This window comes from Cervus elaphus, chromosome X (genome assembly GCF_910594005.1).
Source record: "Cervus elaphus chromosome X, mCerEla1.1, whole genome shotgun sequence".
Classification (NCBI taxonomy): Eukaryota; Metazoa; Chordata; class Mammalia; order Artiodactyla; family Cervidae; genus Cervus; species Cervus elaphus.
In genome coordinates, this window is record NC_057848.1 from 172,983,064 (window position 1) to 172,994,360 (window position 11,297).

An 11,297-nucleotide genomic window follows, 5' to 3' on the forward strand; every position below is an offset into this window, starting at 1 on the left:
CTAAGGGACACAGCTGCCATGTTGTGAGGAAGCTCAAGTTGTCCTGTTGGGGTCCCCTTTGGAGTCTTGGGTCACTCATTCTAGGGGAGCCAGCCGCCATGCTGTGAGGAAGCTCAAGCTGTCCTATTGGCGTCCCCTTTGGGGTCTTGGGTCACTCAATCTAAGGGAGCCAGCTGCCATGTTGTGAGGAAGCTCAAGCTGTCCTGTCAGGGTCCTTTTTGGAGTCTTGGGTCGCTCACTCTAGGGGAGCCAGCCGCCATGCTGTGAGGAAGCTCAAGCTGTCCTGTGCAGAGGGACTGTGAAAACATCACATGGAGAGGAACTGAGACACCGTGTGCAGGGACCCTTCCAGGCTCCAGTCTTTAGATGCTGTGGTCTTCAGTCTCTAAGTCTTCCCGCAGAAGGCCAAACACCGTGAATTCAGGACAAGCTGTCCCTTCTGTGCCCTGTCTGGATTCCTGACCCGAAGGAACTCTGACTTGTAGTAAATGTTTATGACTGTTTTACATCACTGGATTGGGGAAGGACTTATTATGCAGCAATGCATGATTAATGCACAGCCTTTCCTGAGGATTGGAGACATCACCCCGCAACCCAGTTTGATGTTCTGTTCAGTCGCTCAGTCATGTCCGACTCTTTGTGACCCCATGGACTGCAGCACGCCAGGCTTCCCTGTCCTTCCCTATCTCCCAGAGTTGGCTCAAACTCATGTGCATTGAGTCAGTGATGCCATCCAACCATCTCATCCTCTGTCGTCCCCTTCTCCTCCTGCCCTCAATCTTTTCCAGCATCAGGGTCTTTTCCAGCGAATTGACTCTTCCCATCAGGCGGCCAAAGTATTGGAGTTTCAGCTTCAGCATCAGTCCTTCCAGTGAATATCCAGGGTTGAGTTCCTTTGGAAGGGACTGGTCTGTTCTCCTGCTGAAGTGTGGACTCGGATACCCTGACCTCTTGCTCAAGTCTGACAGCACGCTGCTGCCGGAACACAGATGAGGGCTTGGGAGCTGATGAAAGGACCCACATACTGGGTGCTAGGTGGCTGATGAAAGGACTCGCATGCTGGGTGCTAGCTAGCGGGTGGCTAATGTGAAATAGACGGGGGATCTTGAAAGGTTATCTATGGCTGAAGACACAGAAGATTTCACAGCCCCAGTTAGTCACAGAGTCGCAACACTTTGGAGAGTGTCTCCAGTGGAAGACGTGATGACTTCCTCCTAGAATACCTTCCTCTTCAGATTGTCCCCCAATCTACGAGACGAGTCGCCAACAACTCCCTTCCTACATACGGTTTCCTCGTCTGTGGGACGTACTTCCCACACTCAGAGATAGTTCTGATTCACTCATCTGCGTTGCCTACAAATAAGCTTTTCGGGTTCCCTTTTACATTTTAGCCTGTCCTTCACTTCACTGAAATAAATCTGTTCCCGAGTGGCTTCTGGACATGTCCATAACTTAAAAGACAGTCCTTGTCATGGCAGTAAACTAAAGGCAACATGGAAGTCAGAAGACACTAGCTCTCCCCCAGGTCCTCTCCCCAACAGTCAAAATGAATAGAAAAACCCCACTGGCTTTTTATAACATGTTAGACAGTAAACCAATGACTGAGCATGCGAGCTCAGTCCTGTCTGACTCTTTGAGACCCCACAGATTTCAGCCTGTGCCAGGCTCCTCTGTCCATGGGATTCTCCAGGCAAAAGTACTGGAGTGGGTTGCCATGCCCTCCTCCAGGGAATCTTCCCGACCCAGGGATCCAACCCATGTCTCTCGAGTCACCTGCAATGGCAGGCAGGTTCTTTACCAGCTGAACCACCAGGGAAGCCAAGTAGACCAATGTCAGCTCAGAAACGTGGAAACCTGACTGCCTTGGCAAGGATTCTGGCAGCTGGGGAAGCAGACAGTTCTAAATATAACGGTTGAAAGAGCTCAACACTCGAATCACTCTCTCCACTTACCTCTGTCTCTCAGAGATCATTCCAATATGTCGTGTCAGGAACAATTTGAGACAAGTGCTAGGTACATTCAGCAAGAAAGGTCCACTCGGAAGCACCATTTGGAAGCCGGGATTGCTAAGTGGTCCAGGGACACACTGAAAGGTGATTTCCTTGATTCAAGTGATTTGGGGTGGGGAAAGGTCATTCATGGCCACATCAGCAGTGAGACGAGTCAGGGGTTCGACAGCTTCTGGAAGAAACATTTTAAGGCAAAATACTCTCCTGCCGGTGACTTCCTTGGCATCGAAGACTCAGAAAGGGTGTGTTGTTGTGCAGTCACTGAGACAGATCTGACTCTTTGTGACCCCATGGTCTGCAGCATGCCAGGCTTCCTGGGTCCATCACCATCTCCTGGAGCTTGCTCAGACTCATGTCCATTGAGTCGGTGATGCCATCCAACCCTCTCATCCTCTGTCGCCCCCTTCTCCTCCTGCCTGCAGTCTTTCCCAGCATCAGGGTCTTTTCCAATGAGTTGGCTCTTTGCATTCAGGTGGCCAAAGGGTTGGAGTTTCAGCTTCAGTATCAGTCTTTCCAGTGAATATTAACAGTTGATTTCCTTTAGGATGGACTGGTTTGATCTCCTTGCAGTCCAAGGGACTCTCAAGAGTCTTCTCTGATACCACAGCAAGGGTGTGGGACTGTTCTAGAACATGCAGCGTCATTCTCTGCCTTGCACACCATCAGCAAGGAACCTTCACGTGTATTCTTTTCACTGGAGAGGAAAAGCCAACCATAGCACACATGACGTACACACGCTCCACACACATCTGCTTAGAACGCTCTCTGTTTGAGATACACATCACCGTGATAAATGTTCCACACATTGGGATATAACAAAAGACACAGCAGAGAATCCTGAATTAAATTCAAGAGGTCCCCGGGGCCTGCAGGTGAGAAAACCAAACTGAAAACGTTCAGATCGGACTTGAAATATTTGAAAAGAAGTACACAGATGCATGGCTTCCCTCATAGCTCAGTCAGTAAAGAATCAGTCTGCAATGCAAGAGACCCAGGTTTGATTCCTGGCTCGGGAAGATCCCCTGGAGTAGGAAACGGCAATCCACTCCAGTATTCTTTCCTGGACAATCCTCTGGACAGAGGAGCCTGGCAGGCTACAGTCCACGGGGTCGCAAGAGTTGGACACGACTTAGCAACTAAACTGCCACCACATAGCCATATGGGTATATTCTGGCATGTTATTTTAGCAACCACTTGAATACTAAGCCCTTGCTCCATAATCACATCATGAGTTTACACTCACCAGCACTCACTATGGACTAAGCTTTTCACATTCCCTGCCTCACCTAATTCTCACCGCTACCAGATGGCAGAGAAAGGTACATATGTGCTCCCAGGAGGACGACAGAACCTGCCCAGTGCTACACAAGCCCTAAAAGGTGGAGCTGGGGTCACCCCGAGGATGGTCCACCTCCAGACCCAACTTCTTCCCCTGCCTTATGCTGCCTCTTGTACAGGCATAGACTTCTGCATATTTGCACAAGGCCTGCAAATACATCACAGTAAACGCATCTGAACTTGATCATGCGATGAGTCACCTGCAAACTAGAATTTCTACCTTTTTCTGACAGTTTTATTCCCAATACAGTTTATTCCAAATATTCTTCAAGAGGGTCAGTTGCTCAGTCGTGTCTGACTCTTGGCCACCCCATGGGACTGTAGTCTGCCAGGCTCCTCTGTCCGTGGGATTCTCCAGGCAAGAGTACTGGAGTGGGTTGCCATTTCCTTCTCCAGGGGGAATCTTCCTGACCCAGAGATCGAACCCAGCTCTCCTGCATTGCAGGCAGACTCTCTACTGTTTGAACCACCAGGGAAGCAAGCTCCCGTTTATTCTTCAAAACCCAGCTCAGATATCACCACCCAGCACAATCCTTCCCCGCACACGAGCCCTTCCCTTTTCATCCTGCACCTCACCTTTGTCCTGATCACTGAGCTTCTTTGTATTTCTGTGTCTGTGTGAGCTCCTTTAGGGTGGAGCTAATTGGAAAAGACCCTGATGCTGGGAAAGGTTGAAGGCAGGAGGAGAAGGGGATGACAGAGGATGAGACGGTTGGATGGCATCACCGACTCAATGGACATGAGTCTGAGCAAACGCCAGGAGATGGTGAAGGGACAGGGAAGCCTGGCGTGCTGCAGTCCATGGGGTCGCAAAGAGTCGGACACAATTTAGCGACTGAACCACAGTATCGCTTTACTTTTGCTGGCCGGCTGGAAACTTCATCATAAAAAAATCTCGACCCATGGAGGTTTCATTAGTACGCAGCAAAATGCACAGGGGTTAGGTGTGCTGTTGGCTGGGTTTTGACACCTTGGCACCCAAAATCCCGGTTGAGGACATTTCCAGCACCCCTTCGGCTCTTTCAGGCAACTGCAGATGGGAGGCTGTTAAAAACCGCGTGTTGTGGAAACACGTCAGACCCAGCCCTGATCCATTTCTGCGTGTCTTCCTTCTTGCAGTTCATCCTCCTGGCTGGGTATCTTAGAGCCTCCGTGTCCCACCCTTCCCCCTCCATCCTTAACCCGTGGTTCCTGCTCTAGCCAACTTGAAGGGTGCTCCCCACCCGGCTCAAACAGGCAAGCAGTCGATAAAGGCTGTTTCATGGAATTTAAAAATGCTGGAGGTGGGAGTAGAGGCGGCAATCGGAGGATAAGAGCTCAAAATCATCAGTAAATCCTTGTAGTGAAATGCCTGAAAATGAAGTTCACTCTATCCTAGGATGAGGATGGAATTAGGGCCACCGAGCTCGTGTGAAGGGAAGGAAGAGACTGCTCTTGGACCTGAAGGAAGCGCTGTTTCACTCGGAACGTGATGAACGGATGCAAAGGCGTGGCAGAGAGGAGACCTGGCTACAAGCACCAGAGCACGCTAGTGCGGAAGGAGTCAAGTGTCCTGGGGGCCCTCGCGTTTCCGGGGAAGCTGTTGAAAGGCCGGTTGCTTCTGCCACAACAAAAGGGAAAGACAAGATGAAATGGATGCTTCTGTCTTTGCCTCTTCACGCGCTTCCATCAATCCCGGTGTATGGAAACGGGATATTTGACAAGGCGTAAAACTGGAGACAGCTCTGCTCACCATTCCCTTAGCTGTCTTCCTGTCCATCTACAAAGCTACTTGGAGAGTCGCGCTGTCTGGGCTGGAACGCTTGATGGTGGCCAGCTCATGTACGGTCCATCTTCAGGCGTCCCGGCCCCACTGATGACACCCGATCTTCCTAGGGAAGCTCCCAGAAGGAGAGCTCATGGCATCTGGCTTGGGGTCCGATCCCAGGGCCTAAATCCGTCTACCCCACCTCGCAGAGGCCTCATATCTACCCTGCAAGCAAAGCCAGGCCGGCAACAAGCGGGGAGCCCCAGCGGGTGTAGACAGGCAGCCTCCCGATTCTCAGGAGTTACCCAGCACCATCTCATCCTGCGGCAGCTTGCCCGGGAGGCTCTCAAACTGTCCTGCATCTTGTATTTTTTTCCTGTGGGCATCTACATGCTATCCTCATGTGGTTAGGATTTCAGTATATGTGTATTTTTTAACCTGAGAATGAATGGTGTTCTTATTTTTTTTCTTTTCTGTTTTTCCACAGATGAACATCAAATACAGCAAACGCAGGAACCTACCTGTGGGTGGGAGCTGACATGCTTCATTTCCATCACTTTCTTTGGCATCTTTGATCTTCAGTCTTGGGCCATCAGTGGTTGTAAGATCAGGGTTTTTCAGTTTTGGTATTATTCTTTTAAGACCTTATTTATTTGTTTGTTGGGCTGTGTCAGGTCCTAATTGTGGCATGCGGGATCTTCATCTTGTCGTGCAGATCTTTTGCCGTGGCCGATGGACTCCCTAGATGTGGCTCGTGGACATCTCAGTCCCCAGACCAGGGATTGACTCCATATTCCCTGCAATGCAAGATCAATTCTCAACCCCTGGACCACCAGGGAAGTCCCATCAGCCTTGGCATTACTGACATTTGTGACTGGACGGCCCTTGGTTGCGGAGTTTCCCTGGTAGCTCAGTTGGTTTAAGAACCAGCCTGCAAATGCAAGAGACCTTGGTTCAATTCCTGGGTCAGCAAGTTCCCCTGGAGAAGGGATAAGCTGCCTATTCCAACATTCTTGGGCTTCCCTGGTGTCTCAGATGGTAAAGAATCCACCTGCAATGTGGGAGACCTGGGTTCTATCTCTGAGTTGGAAAGATCCCCCTGGAGGAGAGAATGGCAAATCCACTCCAGTATTCTTGCCTGGAGAGTCCCATGGACAGAGGAGCCTGGCGGGCTACAGTCCATGGGGGTCACAGAGGGTCAGCCCTTGGTTGTGGGGTGTCCTGCATATCCCAGGATGGTTAGCAGCATCCCATTCTCTACCTACTCGACACCAGGATCCCCCCTCTTTCCCAGGTGTGCTGATGAAAGATGTCTCCGGACATTGCCACGTGCTCCCTGGGGAGCAAAACCACTCCAGTTGAGAACTGCTGCTGTGGGATCAACAGGCTGGGAGGTCAGGGGCAGAAGTGTTCTTCTAAGGTGGTCATCTCTGCTGCAAAGCTGTTTAAAAAGCACAGACACACTTGGCTCTCCCTTAAAACACCCGCTTCCTCATCCTATCCGAGGTGGGAACCACGTGACAGCAAGCAAGGAGGGAGGCAGGCATCTCTCACGTAGACTTGCTCCCACGGGTCTCGAGGGAATTTTCCCAGACCTGAGGCCAGTGAGGACCGGGTGAGAAGTCTCCAGAAAAGTCTGTTCATTTGTTCGGTCACCCGTTGGAACAAGACTCCTCTCTGACGGTTCGCCATTGTGTCTTGCACGCCTAGAAAAGGCTTCCCCGGTGGCTCAGCGGTAAACAATCTGCCTGTCAATGCAGGAGCCACAGGAGATGCGGGTTCGATCCCTGGGTCGGGAAGATCCCCAGGAGAAGGAAATGGCAGCCCACTCTAGGATTCTTGCCTGGAGAATCCCATGGACAGAGGAGCCTGGCGGGCTACAGTCCATGGGGTCACAAGGAGTCAGACACGACTGGAGCGACTGAGGCTCCATAAATGTTTGTTGAATGGGTTAACTTACTTCTCAAAAACATTAGGTCAATGATTATTACTTAAGTGCATCTCGGGCTTCCCTTTGTGGCTCAGCTGGTAAAGAATCCACCTGCAATGCAGGTGACATGGGTTCGATCCCTGGGTTGGGAAGATCCCCTGGAGAAGGGAAAGGCTACGCACTAGCACTCCAGTGTTCTGGCCTGGAGAATTCCATGGACTGTATAGTCCACGGGGTTGGAAGGAGTCGGACACAACTGAGCGGCTTTCACTTCACTATCAGGTGAAGGGCATCTTGTGTGTTCTGTGCTCGTAAAGGCAGAATGAATGAAATGAACGAATGGATGATTCCTTGGGACGGCAGTGATTTTCCAGTGCAGGGAGTCACCATTTTCATATGAGAGGTTGCTGTAGGCAGGACTCTAAGACCCCTGGAGTTCCTAACCCCTGGGATACACACACCTCTGAGGGATTCAGTCACACAGTAAAACCTAGCCGTGAGGGGATTTTTGCAGATGGAATTAAATCCCTATGGTCCTTACCCACCTCCCTCCCGTCCTCTGCCTGCCGTTTTGGCTGTGGAAAATTTTGGTCAAGGAACAAGCTTAATCAGAGACGCGAGAACATGCAAAAACAAACGGTTTGTTAACGGAGACCAAATTATAATAATGTACTGTACATTATGATAATTAATAAGCTAAATGATCAAGTTTAACGTGATCATTAAACATAGTCAGGGACTTTGAGTTCTTTCTCAAGGGCTATTGATAACATTCTGAGCCATGCCCTGTGAGCTGTCTTACCGAATCCGAAACCCCCAGTAGGAGAAGTTAATTACGTGATGACTAGACTCCACCTACAACATAAGCTCCCACGATTCTGAGAACTGGCCTCAAAGAAACGGAAACGAGCTGACCGCGCCAGTGTAGAAGATTCACTTCGGTTCAGCCGCTCAGTCGTGTCTGACTCTTTGTGACCCCATGGACAGCAGCACGCCAGGCCTCCCTGTCCATCGCCATCTCCCGGAGCTTGCTCAAACTCACGTCCACCGAGTCAGCGATGCCATCCAACCATCTTGTGTATCTAAAAGCAATCAGGATTACACTGGTCAGACCAATTTGAAGAAGACCGTCAGAGCTAACTGTGCTGCTTCTGCATGTAGCCCCTACCCTCTGTTTATAAAAGCTCTTCCCCACTATGTCAGTGGGGAGAGTCGACCTTTGGAGTGATGTCTGCCCTCCCTGCCTGTTGCCGACATCTGAAATAAAGGAAACTTTCCACCAACCCAGCCTGTTTGTTGGCTTTTGGGCGACAAGCAGCTGGATCCTACCTTTTGGGAACAGCAACACACACAAAAAATATTTCATTCCTAGTCTGTCCGGAAGGCAGTGCAGTGCGCTGGTCTGACTTCATCTTCCTTTGCATTAGAACGCGGCCTTTAGGGCTGATTTCTATCTAACGGCCCGGGTATACAGTCTGGAGGGCTTGCCAGGTGGCTCAGTGGTGGAAGAATCCGCCTGCAATGCAGGAGACCTGGGTTCAGTCCCTGGGTTGGGAAGATCCCCTGGAGGAGGGAACAGCAACCCACTCCAGTATTCTTGCCTGGAGAATCCCATGGATGGAGGAGCTGGCGGGGTACAGTCCGGTGGCCAAGAGTTGGACTGAGCCGAATTGATTTAGCGCGCACACACACACACACACACACACTATGGAAGTGGAATTCTTTTTTAAAAAAAAACTTTAAGCAAAATATTTATGTTTATATTAATTAAAAATATACCTACATTTTAATTCAAAATATTATATAGCCGCAAGAGATACATGTATATGTATGGATGAGTCCCTTGGTTACCTGCCACAAACCATCACAATATTCGTTTTGTTTTTTTACATTTTATTTTTAATCTGTTCGTCTCTCAGTCGTGTCTGACTCTTTGCGACCCCACGGACTGTAGCCCGCCAGGCTCCTCTGTCCAGGGGATTCTCCAGGCAAGAACACTGGAGTGGGTTGCCATTTCCTCCTCCAGGGTGAATAATTGCAACATTGTGATGATGTCTTGGAAGTGGCACTTTCGATGTAGTCCGGAAGATTTTCTGCTCCTCATCACTCACTTCTTTTATGAAATCAGGTTTGGAATGCTTAATCTTGATTGGGGTATGTTCTGACTCCTTGAGAACATACGATATTGTAAATGCTTTTCAAGGGTAGGGCAGATGCTTTCTTCTTAGGGGGGTGAGATTATGAAAATCAATGACAGGTGCCCCAAAGGCATGAGCCCCTTGAACTCTAGAGAAAGCTGTATCGGAAATAGAGCTCTCCATGGTTTTTCTTCTGCTTCATGGTATTAGTAACTCAGTCTTGTCTGATTCTTTGCGACCCCATGGACTGCAGCCCGCCGGATTCCTCTGTCCATGGGATTCTCCAGGCAAGAAGACTGGAGTGGGTTGCCACGCCCTCCTCCAGGGGAGCTTACCCGACCCAGGGATCGAACCCACGTCTCCTGCATGGCAGGCAGGTTCTTTACCGTCTGAGCCACCAGGGAAGAGCTTCCCCTGATTAATTCTTCATCTTGGCCTTGCTGCCCTGGAGCTGTTTTAGGAGTGATTTCCCAGGCTTACACCCAAGTGGGAAAACCTCAAAGGTAGCTGCAAGGTGTGAGCTGATAAGTGTTGGGACCTCAAAGGTAATGTTTCCAATAGGGGAAAAAAAAAATATGAAAGTGCTGCAGGTAGTTGATCTCTTTTCAGTCATGCTTTTACCCTTGGTCTCTTTGGCAGTCACCCAAATTATAAGACTTGCCACTCATTTCTGCTTCGCAGTCTTGCTTTGAAACTCAGGAAGTGCCCTGCACGCAGCCTTGTCAACGGGGAATCATTAACGCTGAGCAGACAAAATGTATATGCTTAATTGTCTTTAATGAAATAAGTGCCCGGGGTGCCCCCTGCAATTTAATGATTGCACACGGTTTCGCAAGGAGGCCAGTCACAGCTGCCATCTCCCATTATTGACTTTTGCACTTGCAAGTAGAAAAAGAGGCTTGCTTTTATGGGACATGGAATTTCACCTCTTTGATTTTAACCGCCGCCCCACCCCAGCCTATTTCCCAAAGTAAAAGGAGGTGGATTAACTGAGGAGGAATGAAGATACGTAAGACCTTCTTTGTTGGCACCTATTTACTCCCCATTGGAGAACTGGTGTTTCAAGGAAAACTAAGATGCTGACAAAGCTTTTTAGAGTTCTATTACAATGTTAGTCAGGCTGTGGTACACTCCACTCCTGTTTTACAGGAAAAACTGGAAGCCAGGTCTTTACAGGGCTCAGATATATGTACCCCGGCACCTTCTGTTTAGCTGTGGGAAGACAGCAATGTCAGCCTAATTGTCAATGAAATCACTGCAGATGGTGACTGCAGTCATGAAATTAAAAGATGCTTACTCCTTGGAAGAAAAGTTATGACCAACCTAGGCAGCATATTAAAAAGCAGAAATTACTTTGTCAACAAAGGTCTGTCTAGTCAAGGCTATGGTTTTTCCAGTAATCATGTGTGGATGTGAGAGTTGAGCCATAAAGAAAGTTGAGCGCTGAAGAATTGATGCTTTTGAACTGTGGTATTGGAGAAGACTCTTGAGAGTCCCTTGGACCTCAAGGAGATCCAATCAGTCCGTCCTAAAGAAAATCAGTCCTGAATGTTCATTGGAAGGACTGATGCTGAAGCTGAAACGCCAGTACTTTGGCCACTTGATGTGAAGAGTTGACTCATTTGAAAAGACCCTGACGCTGGGAAAGATTGAGGGCAGGAGGAGAAGGGGGTGACAGAGGATGAGATGGTTGGATGGCATCACCGACTCGATGGACATGGGTTTGGGTGGACTCTGGGAGTTGGTGATGGACAGGGAGGCCTGGCATGCTGCGGTTCATGGGGTCGCAAAGAGTCAGACACGACTGAGCCACTGAACTGAACTGAACTGAACCGTACATGTTGCTACCTAAGGCCAGGCTTCCCCTGTTTCCTACCCTTCCTTCATCTCCTTCTCCTTCCCTTCTTTCCTTCCTCACTCCTTCTGCCTTCATGTGCTTCACTTACGAATCCAAAGAACTCTACCCCTGCTTCAAGATTCTTAATTCTGGGACTTCCCGGGTGGCCCAGTGGTTAAGAATCCACCTGCCAGTGCAAGGGACCCAGGTCAGGGAAGCTCCCACAGGCGGTGGAGCAAGTAAGCCTGTGAGCTTCAAATACTGAAGCACAGCAACCTAAAGGCCCACGCTTGCTGAT

At 49.6% G+C, this 11,297-nt stretch overlaps 1 long non-coding RNA gene across 1 annotated transcript; it reads left to right on the forward strand.

Annotated features, from left to right (window-relative positions):
- Positions 1–784: 784 nt before the first annotated feature.
- On the forward strand, positions 785–2,616 carry LOC122689364. Its single transcript, XR_006339807.1, has 3 exons — positions 785–884; positions 1,199–1,200; positions 2,540–2,616. It is a non-coding gene; the product is annotated as an uncharacterized LOC122689364 (long non-coding RNA).
- Positions 2,617–11,297: the final 8,681 nt, after the last annotated feature.